General features: G+C 39.5%; 1 protein-coding gene across 2 annotated transcripts in view; it reads right to left on the reverse strand.

Annotated features, from left to right (window-relative positions):
• Positions 1–18,328, reverse strand: part of rab27b (RAB27B, member RAS oncogene family) — a 78,385-nt gene that overhangs the window by 32,414 nt on the left and 27,643 nt on the right. Inside the window, exon 1 of one of the 2 annotated variants that reach the window (XM_084746330.1) lies at positions 5,441–6,186. The exons of the other annotated variant lie outside the window; for it this stretch is intronic. The gene's annotated coding sequence lies outside the window, so the exon portion shown is untranslated. Of the gene's footprint in view, positions 1–5,440; positions 6,187–18,328 lie in introns of those variants that run through there. 2 annotated transcript variants of the gene reach the window in all.

Genomic DNA, 18,328 nt, shown 5'->3' on the forward strand with positions numbered 1-18,328 from the left:
TAGAAAAATATTTAAGTAAAAGAACAAAGAATTCTTATCAAAAACATCTCAGAGTATTAGTTACTTTTTAACCGACGATGTCTAATGCCTTATCAATAGCAGCAAGCAGTCTAAATTAGTTCAAACTCCTGTGCTTTTCTCCTGCTCAGTGGTCACAATCACCTCTCAAAAAAATGGGTTGCAAATTTTGTGCATTTTCCTTAACTGACAGTTGAAAAGGTTAACAAATAGGTGGTAATTACCAAGTAATATATTGCTAACTATGCATGAAAACAGTACTTGCAAATGATCACATACTATGAAATTTTGGGGTAATGTGCAGGTGAATTCAGAGAAATTTGAAATATGTTGCTTTGTAATTACCACCAACTACATGAAAAATGTACTTGTGAATTATAACATACTTACCATGAAATCTGGGGAAAATCTGTGTATAATTTCTTAGATATTTCAAATATGTTACTTGGTAATTAACACGTATTTACCATGAAATTAAGGGACGTGGAAAATGATGACCTTTTTTTTCGTTTTTGTCACTTTAAGTTTAAGTTTATTTATTCGACATATGATTCCGCCAGATGTTACTGCCATTTCTAAACTGACTGACTGAATGACTGAATTCTTAGAGGCGATTATTTGACTCATCGTTAACCATTAACGTCCTTATTTCAAACCTGTGCTGCTGCAGTGTTTTGTTTTTTTGTCCACATGTCATTGTTTTCATTTGCCGGTTTGCGATCAGATCACCTTATTGGCCACAAAAATGCAGATGAAAAGTATGGATATTAATTCAAATTGTGCTCAGTACTCAATTATGATTTTAGAAGGAACTAAGTAGATTACAAAGTGTAATGCAAGTAAAAATACAGACTTAAAAATCTACTCATTAAAGTACAAGTACCCAAAAAGGCTTAATTACAGTTATTTAATTACTTGTAATTAGTTTCTTCCACCCCTGCTAACAATCGGTGAGAGTTCTGCTGCAGATGTGAAGCTCTGTGGCCTCAACTTCCAGTCCTATACTTACTACCCACAGGATATGGACTACAAACCACACTGTCCACAACATCAGTGAGAGCCCAACATCAGGCGAACACAACCACAAACAGGCACGATCACTGAATTCTGATGACGTAGAGAATTACAATTTATTCATTTAGGCCTACTTTGTTAAGGTGAAGTACTCTACAAGGCAGTGCACATTGAACTTGTTAATCATATCATATTATTTCAGCACAAATTCAAATCAGCTGCCTGCTACATTTTCTGGCTTTTATGACATTATTGGTATACTGACACTTCCTGTTTTTGTAATCTGTTTTATATATATATTTTATGACCATGGTGACATGATCCCATCAGTGCTGGGTTAAGATTTTGGAAAGATGAAAATACTTTATTATACAATGCCTTTCTCAGACACACACACACACACACACACACACACACACACACACACATACGAGTCTGTCCTCCACCATGAATAGACAGAAGCAGTTTTACATTTCTAACATGTCACATGCCTGCCTGGCTCGTAAAACACAGACACAGAGGGGAGAAGGGGTGTGTGAAGGCAAATAAGTAACTTCTCCCAAATCATAGGAATTAGACACAAAAAATAAAGCTGACAATTTGTTACTGTTTGTGTTTTGTCAATCATATCCATCACTGAAGTATTAGTACAGGAAAGTTGGGCTAAAATTGCCTTCATAAAAATCTATTTCCTGAGAAAGTAGGCCTTTCATTATTATTAAAGTTTATTGTCAAAATAAATCAAAACTGGTCTTTTTAAGTGGTAATTTTCTGAAAATGATTGCAGTTCATGTTTTAGGTAAGTAGGTCATTTTACAGCCTAAGTACTCAGAGGATAACTAAACATGGCAGTTTTAGAGCCGTAAAAAAAAATCAAGAAAACTGTTTTTCCTTTTCTTTTAATGCCTTGAAGTTTGGCAGAGAGCAAGATAGCGACACCAACATGGCTCATTACCACAGGGGTTTTTTACAAAAACACTGTCATTATTACTCTTCAAAATGGTCTCTGTATTTTCACCATTATTCACGCAGAGCAGAGTCAGATATTTACCTCAGAATGCCCCGTTATAAATCACCAAAGAGGAAATGCATCTGATAGGTCAGCAGGAGGAAAAGACATTTATCACCACAGAGAGATTTCACATCAACATTATCAGTGCTAATTTTTTTCAACATCTTAAAAAGGCTTTAAATGACAATATTTCCCCTCTGCAGTCAAACCAGTTTTACTGTTTAAACAAAGCACGTGGGTTTTGTTTTTCCTTTGACACAAGAGCCTCCAAATATTAGACTTTCAGTCCAGCTGACATGTCACATTAAATAAAGTGTTCAGTGAAATGAAAGCGTGCGCCCTGGATGATAATTAAATACACCAAACATCAAAGAAACCTGACCTGACTGGAGGACAAATTCACATTTATTCATTCTTGTTCAATTTATTGGCTTTAGACATCATCCACAGCTTGAGTTGGCAGCTCCACAGTCATCAGGCAGGTTTAACACCAAATGTTGTGTCTAAGTTAAAGGAAAGCACTGAATGGAAAAATATATCCCGTTCGTTTTTTAGCTGATTTTATTCCATGTTTTTTCTAACTGTTGACAAATCCAATGAAAAGACCAAAACCAAACATGATAACCTTGCTTGTTCGTCCCAGGCCCATCTGGAAACGTAAATCTTTTAAAACAGCTCACAATTATTTGATTTAATTTTCAAACACGATTCAGTCATTTCCTAAATCAGCTGGACACTGTAGTTTTTAGCAAACATCATTCAAATGGGAGCAAACAGGGACTATTTTCAGTGGTGGATTAATAAACATTTGGTGCTCTAGTGCAGTGGTTCTCAACCTTTTTGAGTCATGACCTAATGAGAAAAATCAGGCTGATGTTTGTGACCCTGCATCTCCCTTCAGGAATTACTGCATAAGACATGAAAGCAAACACTTTGTATCACAGCCATATGCAATGTGTAAAAACTATTCCTCGGTCTAAAATGCGGCCTCATTTCCCATCATGCCTGGTGCTGGGTAGAGTAGTTTGTTAAGTCAGCTATTTTATGTTACAAAACACACTGTTAGTTTTTGTGTTTGTTCAGGACATAGCGGTTTATGTTGGTAATAGTCATTTTTGTGCTGGTTTGATGTTTATATTTCAGTTTACATTTCTTGCTGTATTTTGTTTACTTTTTAGTGCTTGTCACTTATGTTGAATGTCTTTAAGGGACTGGTGTCGCTGAGAGCTGCTTGCTGGCTTTCATTAAATGCTGCTTGCCACAACATTTTATTTTATTCTCCACAACTATATGGTGACCCCCAGGTGGAGAACCGCTGCTGTAGTGAGTATTTATGGCAGCAGGACAGTGTAAATGGGACTGACTCAAACTAAACAGTGATTGTGTTCAAGGCAATGAAGGGACATGTTACACTCTGCAAAAATCTGCCTCAACAGCAGAGGTCTACTGGCAGTAGGGATGTTAATTTCCCAGTCGATTAAATGGAAATTTTAACTTAAACTAGTTGACAAGACTAAAAGTAAGAAACTCCCAGAAAACAGTCACAACTGAGCACAATCTAATAATCAATATCAGACAGCTATGTGAAACTGTTGACATTGTTCAACAACCAAATACCAATGTCATATTTTTTATTTTTGTGCCAATCTAGATGTGATCATTTTGCGCCCTTGCTCAGTATATTCCATTCATGTTCAGAAGACTTTGCCTTCAACAAAGTTGAATGGAAGTATATGTTGCCAAGTTCACTGCTATGATAAGCTGTGTTTTCTTTTCAGACCAAGCAGGAACACAGCGTCTGTGGGTTAAGTACCATATTGGTTTGCTGAGTGTGGCTAACATCAGCGATGCTAGCAGCAGCTGCTGCTCTCCTTACAGGTTAAGATCCACTTGGCGGTGCTGAATGTGGCTAGCTTTGCTCCAGGTGAGTGGTTACATATGCCAGTTTATTCTGACACAGCCTACATACAATTTTCATTTTCATTTTCTAACTCAAAATATTGATAGACCAGGCTGGTTTTATGAAAGGTCATCTGCCCCACTGTCCACCTCGCTGGTTTGCAACGTCTGGGCCACATCCAGGCCACTAGCCTAACTAGTGGTGTGTGGTTGCGTAACATCTTAGAGGCCACAGTTAACCGCTGTTATACAGTAATAAAATATTAAAGATTAGTTTTTGTCCTTTATTCTAAAAAAGCCTGATAAAATATATTTTCTTGTTAGTTATTAATATGACTTAACTTTGTCAAAGCTGCTGCTCTCTTCGGTCATAGGCACCTGAGCGATGGAGCAGGCGGAGCAGCTGCATCCCCACTATTAGACCTGGAGCTGCAAACGTGTGCTTTTGCATCCCCACTTTTTGATCATGCAGCTTTGCTATTTTTAAACATTTGAACTAGTTTAGAACAAAAAAAAAAGTTAATTATCATTATGACAAAATCAAACATCTCCAGCTCTTAACAGGAAGCAGCAAAGCGGGTAGTTATTCTGACAAAGGCCAAAAAGACTAAATGCGTCTCTCACACACACAACAGACATCACAGAACAGTGTTATGAGTCTGCCTGTAATTCAGCATGCATCTGATCCACTGACCAGCACTTGTTTTAGTGAGAAATCATAATTTCAGTTCACCTCTCTCATTCCTGTGGTCTGAAGCTAACTAAAGAGGGCTGGTGGGGGTGTTGAGGCCACATATTGAAAAGTTTGTACAGACATACAGTTAATCTTTATGGATTATATAACTGTTAATATTTCATATTTCTTAAAGGGAGTTTGGTGTAATATATTCCCCAGAGAGCACAGGGAGCTTTAGCATAGTTCAAACTGCCAATATGCATAATTTATAATGTTCTGTCACTACTACTCCCAAAAAAACATCCTGCCTGTCACTAATCTAGAACACCCACTTTAACTCTAAATAGGCACCCATGGTTTCAGGTGATGCTAAACAAAGTTTTCCAAAACATTAAAACTGAATACAACAACTGTAAGTCACACTGGTGCTCTTCATTTCTTTTCTTTTTAAGCAAAAAACAACAGCTTTGAGACCTCTGCTTTTTTCTTTAGAACATCACCATTATCATGAGATGAGCATGAGAGGAAATTCATGACCAGTCCTGCTGCACAGAATCCAGATAACATGAAGGAGATGCAGCTGAATGCAACAACACACCAACAAGTTGTAAAAAAAAAAAAAAGGGTGTGATTCCACAGCCACTTATGTACTGCACTGTATCGCACTCGTCAAACTCTTTTTTGTTTTTTCCCTCTCTACATTTGTCTCTCCCAGTTCAGCCTGCAGTCTGTCACACGCCTGCAAAAGTCAGCAAACAGCTCTGAAATGTCCCTGACAAACTAACCAGACAAACATCCTGTTGAGCGTCGGAGCTTCTTACCTCTCGGTGGCTCCTCAGCTGATTCAACAGTGTGAGATCCTGAGGGAGATACGAGCCGTCCAGAGCAGCTGACCAGCAGCCCCGCATCTACACCCACCGACTGGCTGACTGACTGAAGTACTGGAGGACTGGAGGACTGACGGAGTGTCTGAGTGGGAGGCTGGATGACTGGATGACTGACTACTGTTCGGCTGGAGGCAGTGGAGCAGAGAGCCACTCCCCTCTGTGACCAGCTGACTCTCTGCCTGGCTGGAGGGATGGATGGATGACTAGTTTAACGGCTGACTGTCTTGGTCTTAACTTCTAGACTGAATTCCTGAATGAGAGACCAACTGAATAACTATTAAATAATAAATTGACCAACTAACTGACTGACAGACCAACTGTCTCAATTGATTAAGAGGCTAAACAACCGACAAACTGAAAAACTGCCTGTCACTCCATGACCTACTACCCAACTAACTGACTGACTGACCAACTGGCCAACTTTCTACCTTACCCAAAGACTGACTGACTGACTGAATAACTAAATGACAAACTGGCCAGCCAACTTAAAAAAATAAAAACTGACCAACTGATAGACTAGACATTACTAATCAGATAACAGACAAAATGATCAACTCACTGACCAACTGATCAACTAACTAAAACTCTCTATGACCAACTAACAAACTAACTGACTATCCAAATGACTAACAGAATCACCCACTAAAGTATTAACTTACAAACTGAGCAACGGACTGGCTCACTGTTTCTGACTTCTACTATCTGATAAACCAGTCCTGGCCTGTCCCACAAACTGGTCTCCTGACTAAAAATGTAGTAGCAGCAGTAGATGACTGGCTGCCTTAGTAGCCGAGCGGGTGTCTGACTGGTTAGCTGACCGGCTGGTTAGTTACCTACTGAGTTCCAGATGCAGTTTGGAGGTTTCTGCTTTTCCCTTTCCCTCTCTCTTCTGTTTTCTGCTTCTCTCTGTCTCTGTGTGTGTGTAATGAGAGGGTGGGGCTGAGCTACAGTAAGCTAGCTTTGGAAACACACACACACACACACACACACACACACACACACACACACACACACACACACACACACACACACACACACACACACAGCCTTATCAGTTAGTAAGTGCAGAGCAGGGCAGCCTCAGGTCATGCTGGTGTAGGAAACTGGATGTGTGCGTGTGTGTGAGTAGTAGTAAAACAGGAAGTAATTCAGAAATGATACAGGACAGCCCCAGGTAAATTCTTGAACAAAGGAAATGCATTCTGTATCTAATCTCACTTTGTCATCTAAAGCCAAAAACAAAACTCAGTCTACTAAATTGACTGAATCAAGTGACAGTAACTTTAAAATGGATGGTGCACAAACTAAAACAAATACTGATTATTGATTGATGTTTACTCAGTGGAGCAGGGGGTGGAGCTGCAGGTTTTCCCACTGTATTTCAAATTAAAGCTCCAGTACAATCATTATATTAAGGAAACATGTTAAGTTGAAATGCTGGTAACAAGGCTATTTCCATTACAATCTAGAACTTCTGTTTTTCTTTGTCAGGTTCATGTTTAATAGAATTTAAACTAATGCCAAATGTTCGCACAGTGATTAAGTGTTTGTTTATGAGTTGTAAGAAATCATTAATAATCTTTTATAAAAAGTAGATGCTTGTAAAAGTTAAATAGAGCAATATGTTAATGGACAACTGACGGTTATAAACAGCTAATCAGCTTACAGTGTAGGACGCGTCATCACTTGTCAGTGTCAAATATGATGTTGCACTTGTGTGGGTTTAATGTCCCTGCAATTTCCTGGCAACCTCCCTGAGCTTTAAGTCTGGTGAGGAGGTGGCAGGGGAAAACAAGTCACAGCAACCATAGATCGGATATTAAGAAAGGTTTCGCCTTCTATTAAATGTACCGTCTTTGGACTGCAGTACCCATTTTCAACACCAGGGTCTTACATAGCCTATCGCTCCTTTAATTGGGGGGTTCCTTTAAAAGATGTGCATCTGTGAATGCCCACCAAGTTGTATTTAGTTTTTAAACAAATTGGGTACAGTCTGAATCAAACAACCAATTCGGGTGAGCTGGCATGGAACTAGCCAACCACAGCGACTCTCTACAAACAAGGCTCATCCAGGTTCTACATGTCTTGGTTCCTCCCTTTTTCACTTGTTACGACCCTTAGCTCGTGATGGGAAAAGGGAAGGAACATAAAACCAGTTGTAATTGGTAAAGTTAAAGTTATTTATTCGCACCAGCAGTTAAAGAGACAATAACACAAAAAGAGGCATCAAAACAGGCGACAGGGCCGATGAGTGCAGCTCAACTCAAAGAAAACAATATAACCGAAAGAGAGCTCCCAAAGTGGGAGCTTAACAACTACCTAGAGTGGCTAAGAAAAGAAACAAACAAAAGAGAAGCCTGCAGCTATCTACCTTATCAAGTTTTAAAACGAAAATACAAAAGAGACAGCACCCCTTTGCCTAGTGTAGTCTAATACAATTCACAAAAAATCCTAGCAAGTGTGTGTTGATTTCTGTCAGTTTTTGAAACTGTTCCCTGGCCCAGTCCCTTTCAACAAGTACCTCATTCAAAATATCTTAACACAAACAACAACGAGAGGCACGTGTGGCAAACTGTCTATGGCAAAGGCAGCCGCCCTGACCGGCACGCTCCCTGAGCTTAAATCTCATCGACTTCCAGCTGCACTCCTGTGATTGGTGGATGGGCGATCAAGGGACACCAATCAGCAGGCCGACCAACAGTGTAGATGGCGCAGGTAACGCCCCTCGTAGCTGAAGGCCAATCATGTGCCGGAGTTCACACACTGCAATATACAAACAGAACTACACGGCAAAAGGGTTAAGCTAGGCTCTGTGATTACATTAATTTTGACCGTTGTTCCACTGCTAGCCGAGTAGAGTTTGCTAGTTAGTTACAGTTGACAACCTTGATGTCTCGCTTCAAGCACAGCAAAACATGCATATATGTTTGGTACGTCATTTGTTGGGAGAGACTTTGTACGTTCAAAGTGCCTGCAGCAGCTTTAAGTTTACTTTTCATAAGAGACCCATGAGAACGTCTGGATGATTTAAGTGTTACATCACAGTTTCAGTAAATAACTACATCTCTCTATAGGCTTAAGTTACATATCAGTGACAAAATAGTCTTTAAGTCTAGTGTCTCCTAAACTATGCTGTGCTTATTTTATTAAGGAGAGAGAAGAGATGATCCCTTCATGTGCTGATAAAATCAGCAACAGAAGCAAAAGAAAATAGTAGTTCTTTGGCTCCACCCACTGGTTACCACAGCCAATGGGAATAATTCTACTTATGCAGCAGTTCTGCTCAGTGACAATCTGTTAGGCTGTATTTGTTGGAAACAGAAGCAAACATTTCGGTCTGTTTCTGTCAGTCTGCTCTGAGCGCTATCGTAGCAGCTGTGTGTCTGCTGGCCGGCAGCCATCACAGCTTCATTAGAAACGTCACTCAGCCAAAGTGACGATAGCACGAGGAGACACCGGCCAAGTAGTGGGAGCAAGGATAAAAGGATACATACGCTGTTTCTCACTCTTGGGTACCTCTCCTCTCCTCCCTTCACATAATAATAGTTTCAAAATGATACAGGAAATACTGGTCACTGTCGCATCTGTAGTTTGGTTCATTTAGTCTTTACCAAATTGCTTTTTAATGATTCCTTTGTATCATCTGCTCAGTTTATCCATGCATCTTTGTGAAATATGTGGTTCTGGAGGATTGAACTCATAGTGACTACTGGCAGGGCTAGATAGTAAATTGTTGTAAATGGCAAGCTAACCACTATCTCTTTAGCCAGACGGGAACATGTTAGTGGTGGTGGGTCAATAGCTCGCCAAGCTCCTTCCCATTTCCCTGTACTGGAGCTTTTACTCCTCCATGGCCTTTTGGTTCCCTGTATTGTAAATCTTTAATCATCCAACATGATGGGCCCTATTTGAATGACATGAGCAACATTGGTCTTAAGTGCATGGTACAAGTACATTTAGGGCAAGTCCAGCTCCACTATTTCTCATTAAACAGTGGAAAGTCTGGGCACAAAGTAAGGCACAAAGGGGTTGTATTTAGTCTCTTAATTAATCATAGGTTGACATGACTTAAACCACAGCATATCATCTCCATTCTCTTTAAAAGCCAGGTGCTTCTTCGTCTGTGCACATGGCTATTTAAACAGTGTATTCGGCAAGTTGGCACAAACTCAGAGGATGCTAGAATCAAATGAATAAGAAAATGCACTGAAACAGCGACTTTGACAATAGAGACAGCTGGTAAATCATCTGACAGGAGATTACAAATGTCTGTTATGGCCTGGTGGGATAAGCGGAGTTTACAGCAGCATTCATCTTCACTGAGGGACAGGTATGTGGTCCTTGGTCAGTGTACCCTCTGCCTCCACTGTCTTCTAATCCTATGCCCCATGAACACTTGGATTTGCCTGTTTATAAGCAATTACACTGATGTGCATCCCTGTGTGTATAACACAGTGTACTCACGTTGTGAACTTGCCTAGGGAGGTGCATCTTACACTTTTTTAAAATAGCAGGAAAATACTGCGCCATTGACTTTAGACGAGGTTTTTGTTGGGTCACTTGGTGCTTTCTGCACTTTCTAAGATGGCAATGCTTCAACAATGCATCTGACCACACCTCATTTTAAGACCAACATGCCCATCGGTATACAGATGGGTGCAAGTACATTTGCTACTTGTTGGTACTAGGCGTGAAAATGACAGCTGCACTGGTCGAAAACTAGCAACGACAGCACTGTGCTGCATTGTGCCAGGTGTAATGTAGGGCCCAAAGAGTTTCTGAAGGGGGAATAAGCTCCTCAAGCTAGCATGGTTACTGTCAATTGGCTAGCTCTGCCGCTAACAGGGCAATAGCTCATTCCATGCAGATTATTCATATGATGTAAATGAACCATTAAGTCCTGTTTGTGGAACAGTTCACACCAAACAATAGGTTAGGTTAGCAGGTTAAAGACAAGGTTAAATGGTGCAACACAGCTAACAAGCTATGATAGCTTCCTCCATTTTGGCCTCTCTGCTTCCTTCCTTGACAGTTGCCATCATCAGCACATGAATTATGTAAATTTTATATCAGTGCAGCCTTTGAAATCATACCATACAGCTATCTATAGACCTACTACATGACTCAGTTTTTTTGTGTCAGTTTTTTCAGTTCCTACCAGTGTTGGAACTGGAAAACTAAGTACGCTTTAACTTAAGAAAAATGTATTTTTATGAAATATCTCTTCATTTTATTGCGTGTCTCCATTGTAATTGCCTCCCACACGAGCAGTAAATCTCACTTGTGTCTTCTCAGACACTGCTGACTTACATGTACTTTTTGGATGGTGTAAGAGAGACTGCAATCATGTGTGATTGGAGAGGTGTGTTTGCAGGAGCTTAAATAAATAAGGAGAAAAGATCTGCTGCCCTCTCTGAGCTGGTTTTGAGTCTACATGTGTCCAGGCGGTGAAGCATCATGCAGCTCATGTTGGTGACCTTTATGCGATTGTAAAGGCCACCTGAGCACAACACCAACAGTTACCATGACAAAACAAGATCTATCAGAGGCTCTGCAAAGAAACACTGACAGCAGGAGACAGTATTCTGTTACATCAGAATAAATTCATCTCCATCCTTTTCTTTAAGATGATACCAGGCTAGATCTGAGCGGCAAGAACAGAATTTCTCTCATTATTGATGATTGTCTACCTGGGTGGGGCTACAGGCACTGAGAGCTTCTGCATACACACTATGTTGTTGCACTGAGCAGAATTGAATCAGAAAAGCCGACACACTCCAGCCGCTCCGGTCTGCTTCTTTCTTCACTTAGCTGTCTCTTTTCTCACAGAGGAAAAGCGAGTGGCTAAAAGTGTGTAACGATAAGCTGCAGTTATTGATCGGGCGATAAATACAAACAGGTACAACCTCCCTTGTGTGAGCTCTTGATTGTCCAGACAGCCAATCACTCATGAATCCTACTGTTTTATAGTTTGTGTTATTGGTTTCAGGGTGTTGTCTTCTGGCCCCTTTTTTCATCCATTTACTTGTATTAGATGCAGGCAGGATCAGGAGGAAGTTAATGTTGAATTAGTGTGTATTGCACAGCTAGGACGCCATGTATTCTTTTGTATTCTCTTTTCTAATGATTCCCATTAGAAAAGAGAATACAAAATTGAATAAATTTTGCGGTTAATTTCATATTGTATTGATTTGGAGTGATATTAAATCAAATCGGGACCATTTTCCAATAAAACTATTCTTATTAATGATTTCCAAATGGCTTATAATTCGGTTGTAAATACTTTAAAAATCATTAATAATCTCTTACAATAATTAGATAAAAGAACAATAGTGACCACATTAATCTGTCTTGTCTCCTCCATGAGCAGCTTTTATACCCGTCAACTTCATCACATATTTGTTAATAAGCTACTAGCATTTAATCAACATTCACATATCAAGTGATCAGATTCATAAACTGAGGCTTTGGCTGTACTGTTTACCTTGACATTTTCAGCACCGTTAAGGCTCCCTGTAGCCAGTTACAAATGTAATTAACACATTAGCATGAGTAATCATTAGCAAGCAGTAACTGGATCTTGCCAATTAGTGAATGAGCCCAAATCAATGTCTGAAAATTGTGTTAGAACTTGTTTATAGTTTATTAAATTTGTAGTGTTTGCAATCTCATTAATAATCTAATTACATCATTATATAATCATTTTAAAAATATGTAAGGGTAGTCTTATTGTAAAGGGGTATCATTAAAGGCTTAAAAAGTAAAACTGTGTCTATTTGCTCATTTCAGTTATTTATTAATCATTTATTAAGCTGACTCTTTGTGGCTGGTGGGGCGCTTCACATGCATTCTGTATTGATTGGCCGCCACTGATATACTTTAATGTCCCCATGGGGTAAATAGTCTTGGCTTCATCCGTCTATAGATCAGTCCACAGAAGACATGCTGCACAACACCTGCGGCCAGAAACACATCAAGTTTTGATGTTAGGCAGCCTAACTGCAGGGGGGATAAATGACTGCTTACAGTGAAACTAAAAATATTTGATGATTTTAACATTTGGATCCTGAACTTTGTGATGTTTTTTAGTCAGAAATCATTTTCAGATTGATCATAAAAGTTCATTCTTAACCTTGTGGAAGCAGCACTTGGTAAAAAATTCTCTACAGAGTCTACTTACTAGGTGTTTCTGAGGCTTTCAGCAACATCGTGTGACCTTCTATTTGCTTGGTTTTCAGCAAGTTGAAAGAGTTAGTCAGAAGCTTGGAAGCACTGCTGTCCAATATTATCATCCCTAGAATATGGCTGATCTTCACATGCTGCTTTGCCTTTGTTTACAGCTAAGACTTGCTGTTACAGACGTCTTATAGGCTGTGATGTGCAGTGAAAGTATTATTATAATTAATAATAAGTTGTTAATATGATGCTAAATGTTGCTTTTGACTAGCAGGCAGGTACAATGATAGTATTGCCATTATTTACTGTTTGTAGAACATTAAATGTTTCATCCTGACATAGCTGTTGTCACTGAAAAGCAGTGAAGTTTGGTTTCATAAACTTTCCTATACAGCTGCTGCCTACAGATTTTGGTGCCTCATTTCAGTGCCACAAACCTGAGCTGTCGATTGTGGGGCTGACAACTTTTGATCTGTTGGTCAATTGGTTGTTTGTTGTGTTTTTGTCCAACCAAATTCTTATTTGTCAAACTGGCCCTGGTGTTTTTTTAATAAAGAGAGAAGCTTCTTAATCTATTATTGTCCAGGGGCGGGACATATGGAAATACATTGTGTATTTTATTTCTGAGTGACAGGCTGTTTACTTAACATTTATTTCAGCTCCAAACTAATCGACTTCATGTTAAAGTACCTGCACAAATTTACTCCAGCCTGAGAGGACAGAAGAGATGAGTGGATTAAAAGTTTATTTTTGATGATGTGTGTAGATTTTACTGCGCCTGACTGTTTTCTTAATGAGTGACTCCAAGTAACATTTCAAGCTCAATGACATAAGCTGTTTGTGACCCAACTTCAAACTGGAAAGCTGTGAGTTTTATGTTGTTTTAGTGTTTACTCTGTAGGTTGACCTGTTGAATTTGGCGCTAGCATGTTGCTAATGTGGCTACACAGGCTGGGGCGATGTTGGACTAATGTTGTAATATTGAGGGACAGACAAGAGAAACCACATGAATGTTAAGTCTCACTTGAAGCCAAGTAAATAATGATGGTAGTTGGATAGCAGTAACTGTTTTTCATGTTGCTTTTTGTGTGAAAGTCAATACTGCAGGGTGAGCTGTATTAGCACTGAGCTTTGTCTATTTACAGACGCCGGTGGACCCTCATCATGTGTGTGCATATTGGATATGTGTATATTGTCACTGTACGTAAATGTACTTGATAGACATACCCTTAAGGTGACAATATAGTTATGAGTGAAAAAAGAAGTGGTCAAACAGCAGGAGTTAATTTGCTTTGCAACACAGTGTTACTTCAGTTAGCATCTGTTTAGGTTACCAAGTTGATTGCACTAACTGCACTATGGCTGATTTAATTAATCTAGAGATAAAATGCAGTTTTTTCCCCACTGACCAATCGATTGAAGAGAAGGTAGAAATTCAGTCGACCAAGATTTTCTTTGGTTGACTACAGCCCTGGTCTGTGGACGTTACAGGCAACAGAACTTTAACACTATGATAGCCCTCTCACACAGCAGGTAGCCTATCATTAGCTAGTAGCTACCTTAAACATGGTTAGAATGGCAAGCTAAATGGTCTAAAGTGTAGCTATATTTAACTTGAAAGGATTCCAACACCTTGCGGGATGAAACAATATTTAAAAACACCAATATATTGAAGCTTATATATTAACATATACTTAAACCGTTAATAATTAATATATTGTTCAATTTCATGTGCAGTTTTGCCTTAGCAATGAAAAAAGCTGTTCTGTTACTGAGCTGTGATTGGCTAGTTCTTGTTCACTTGACAACATGTTCATGTGATTGCCAGAAAGTCTTTCTTTTGTAACAGAAAGGGTCTATTTTAACCAAAAACCATATTTTTTTTGTAAATGTACCATAGTAGTTTTTGTTCCTAAATTACCCAAGTAGTTTTCTTGCCTAAGCCTGACTATACATTTTTCTTACCTAAACTTAACCAAATATCTTCTCTTGCCTAAACCTATACCAAAGTAGTTTTTGTGCCTAAAACTAAGCAAAGTGTGGCTGAAAACAGACAATAATAGGACAACTAAGTCACAAATATTGTGACATTTAGCCTCACACTGAACACAAAGCTCAGTCCTATTTTTGATCTATTTATCAACTCCAACCACCTTACCAAACTTCTCCCAAGTGCCAGTCAACACTCACGCTCACAGCCAATCAGAGCACAGTAGTAATAGCCAATCAAAGCACAGTAGGGTGGACTGTGGCAGAACAATTTTTAGGGGTAAACATGTTCAGGGACCGTTTAGGCACTGGTACCATTTTAGCACTTCACTCGGAAAAACCCAAATGATGCTCAGCCCTAAACAGCAGCAGTCTGCAGTTCAGTCCATCGCTGAATGAATGTTTTTGGGGCCAGCATGGCGGCGTCAGGAGGACTGTGACATCACTCCGTGTCATGGACAGTTCAGTCTTTCATTGTGTTCCACATGATTTGTTTAATAGGGAAATGCAGTGAGGCCAGCCTGAGACATGGGCAGTGGAACACAACAATGGATTTACTGAGATAACACAACCACCCACATCCCTGAGTTTGAATATTTCACGCCTTTCTCTTTCTTCCATGCTGAAGTCCTTATAGAGACATTATACACGCATGTGTCTGTTTTGTCAGCCACAAGAGCAGCAGAAAACTCTGCCCCTGTCAGCAGTGGAGATGTTTGGAGACATTTACAATGCCTCAGCCCCCATTGGCTGAATGTGAAAAGGGCAATGGGGTCCAAAGCAATCTGCTAAGACTTCAACATGCTTCTGAGTCGGTGACAGCAATTCCCACAATTCCCAGTGAACCAGAGAGAAGCTCTTATGAATTGTGTTAATATATTGGACGGGTCTCTGGTACGGATCAAAGATGCACAACTGACATGGAGATGGAAACGGTTTCACAGTGAGCACTGATGCTGACAACAAATACGCACACACAGCTCGCATCACTTTAACTGCGTCCACTGGACACACAACAGTAATTGCTGCTATCAATTTTGACAACAGAATGTGAATAGTGGGATCTTTGTGCGTGCGTGTGAGTGTGTGTAACCATATCTGCCAGTCGTAAAAACCTAACCGCCTGACACAGAACAGACAAAAATCACTGGTGTCCAACACAAACTACTGAAACCTGCAGTAGAAAATGCCCACTTGCAAGTATTTTTTAAGTTTCTAAAATCCAATAATATCATCCGTGAAATCAATATAAGTTAAAGCGTACACTATATTAAGAATATTTTCACTGCTTCACTTTGCCATCAGAAAAGCTTTTCCTATAAGAAACCAGCATTATACAGCCAAATATCACTTTCTCCAAACCAACCAAACTCCATGGATGAAATCAGTAATTTTACCTCACAGAATATGGGAGTTTTTGGTCTATCCCTGCACCAACCAGTTAGTTTGTTTGTATTATCGTGTGACTTTGGTGAATCTGAACTATCTTTTTTAAATGCCAGAGTCACACAACAACAAGGATTGAGGCAGCAGTAAACTAGCAACTCCTGTATTCTGTGGGGTAAAATCACTTACTTCACCCATGGAGTTTGGTTGGTTTGGAGAGAGTGATATTTGGCTTATATAGCAAGGGGTTTCCCACTGGAAAAGGCTGTTTGATGACAAAGTACAGCTGTGAAAATATTCTAAATGTAGCATACACTTAAACTGATATTGAATTTTTTTTTCTTTAGGTGGACCTTTTTTAAGTAGCTAAGATTAATTTTGTTGCTGGCCCTGTCCTCAACAATACATTGCTTACCTTTTGTACTGGTGCTGCTCTCTGCTTCTCCTACGTCCTGCCTCATACAACCCCACATGAAATAATCCAATCTACCCCTTTAATCCTTAGCATGCAGGTTCTTATTTGATTATTGGTACAGCCTGGATGAAATGCCTGCAGACACTACCCAAGACTGGAAAAAGAAGCGTTCTCAAACCTCATGTTGTCGGTGAAAAACATAATTTTAACTACATGTTTATCTACAGTTAATATTCTCCTAAAATATACTAGAATTAAACATCAGTCAAAGTTTATTACATTACATTAAAGCACAGAGCCCTTTGAAGTAAAAATGGAAATACAGCATTATTTATCAGGAAGTGTCAGGGAAACTGAATGTCAGATGTCTTGATTCGACTAAACTCATCTGCAGTTGCACCAGTAAAGTCTCAGCTGAGCTGAAGGTGGAAAACAATCAAGTCAGTCATGCAGTTTCTATTACAGCCCTGTTAAAAACACTGAAGGAATGTCCTCTCCCATTTAAAACTGTTTACCCAGGGACAGACACTCAGCACAACACAGCAACTGAGAGGAGAGAAGCTGACAGCTTGTAAGTGAAAGGTCACCAGTTCAACCCCCAGCTTGAAGACAAAGCTGCTCGTGACCGTCAGGAGACAAACTAGGGATAAGTCTTTTTTCATCAATTGTATTTAGAAATCGTACACTTGAATATTAAAAATCCACACACCCTCCAACATTATGGAAATTAATCTTTTTATAAATATGCATGGCACTTGCAACACACAACAGTCTGGTGAGGTAGTCTAGTCTCCCTGTGACAAAAGCAGGGCAAGTGTTTCAAAACCTGACTGAGATAGAAAGCACTGATATTTTGGGATATTCCCAAGACGATGGAAGGCTGCTTCACTGAGACTGCTTAATAAAAATTCAGCCACATAACTCAGTGGCTAGTTGATCAGCTGACCACTCTGGTCCAGACTGAAATCTCATACAATATGTAACAAGTATGGGATGGATTGCCGTGATATTTGTGCAAACATTCATGGTCTCTTCAGGATGAACTGTAACATTCCCAGTGTGTAAAATACAGCAGCTTGGTCTGTGCCCCTTCATTTCAAACTTTAATGCTGTAGCTATCCCTCTAGCGTCATTTCTGGAGGCGCCCCTCTTGCGTTGTGTTTTGATGTGCCAACAAAGTCAGGCAACGCAGTGTAAAGAACGAGAGTCTGCCTATCGACAAGGTGGGACGGGTCAAACATAGGACTTTCACCCACGACACAAGGTTTCATGTCCTGTGTGAGAAAAAGAGTCAATGTCGTCTTTTGTTTAGCATATTTTTTAGGCTTTTTAACCTTTATTCAATAAGACAGCTATAGACAAGACAAGAAACCAGCGGGTGGTACCAAGTGAGCTACCAAGGTGTTTCAAGTTGACTTATTTTTCAGAAGTTAAGTTACATGACTTGCATACATAAATTATGTAACATTACAGTTACATGCTTGTATATGCAACTAATATACGTTATGTGACGTATGTAACTTCATGTACATTACATCAGGTTACATTACATACGTGACCATATTAACACACTTATTTTCCTACACCAAGTTTTCTTACCAAAACTTAACCAAATAGTTTTTGAACTTTTATTTTGAAAGTCTACCTGGACGTTGTGTGTTTATTATTGCTAACTTGACTGTGGAGCCCTGCACATGTAAAACTGATGATGATAGGGGTCATAGTTCAAAGCGTAGGGCCATTGACCAATTTTACTCGTTTTGGTGAGCCGCTGACTATTGGTTTAGTGCCACCATGAGGTGAAAGCATTATTTGTCACTCTGTCTCTTTGATTTCTAATTCCAGAAAACAAATGA

The sequence above is a fragment of the Lutjanus erythropterus genome, chromosome 20 (assembly GCF_056507025.1).
Source record: "Lutjanus erythropterus isolate fLutEry1 chromosome 20, fLutEry1.hap2, whole genome shotgun sequence".
Lineage (NCBI taxonomy): Eukaryota > Metazoa > Chordata > Actinopteri > Lutjaniformes > Lutjanidae > Lutjanus > Lutjanus erythropterus.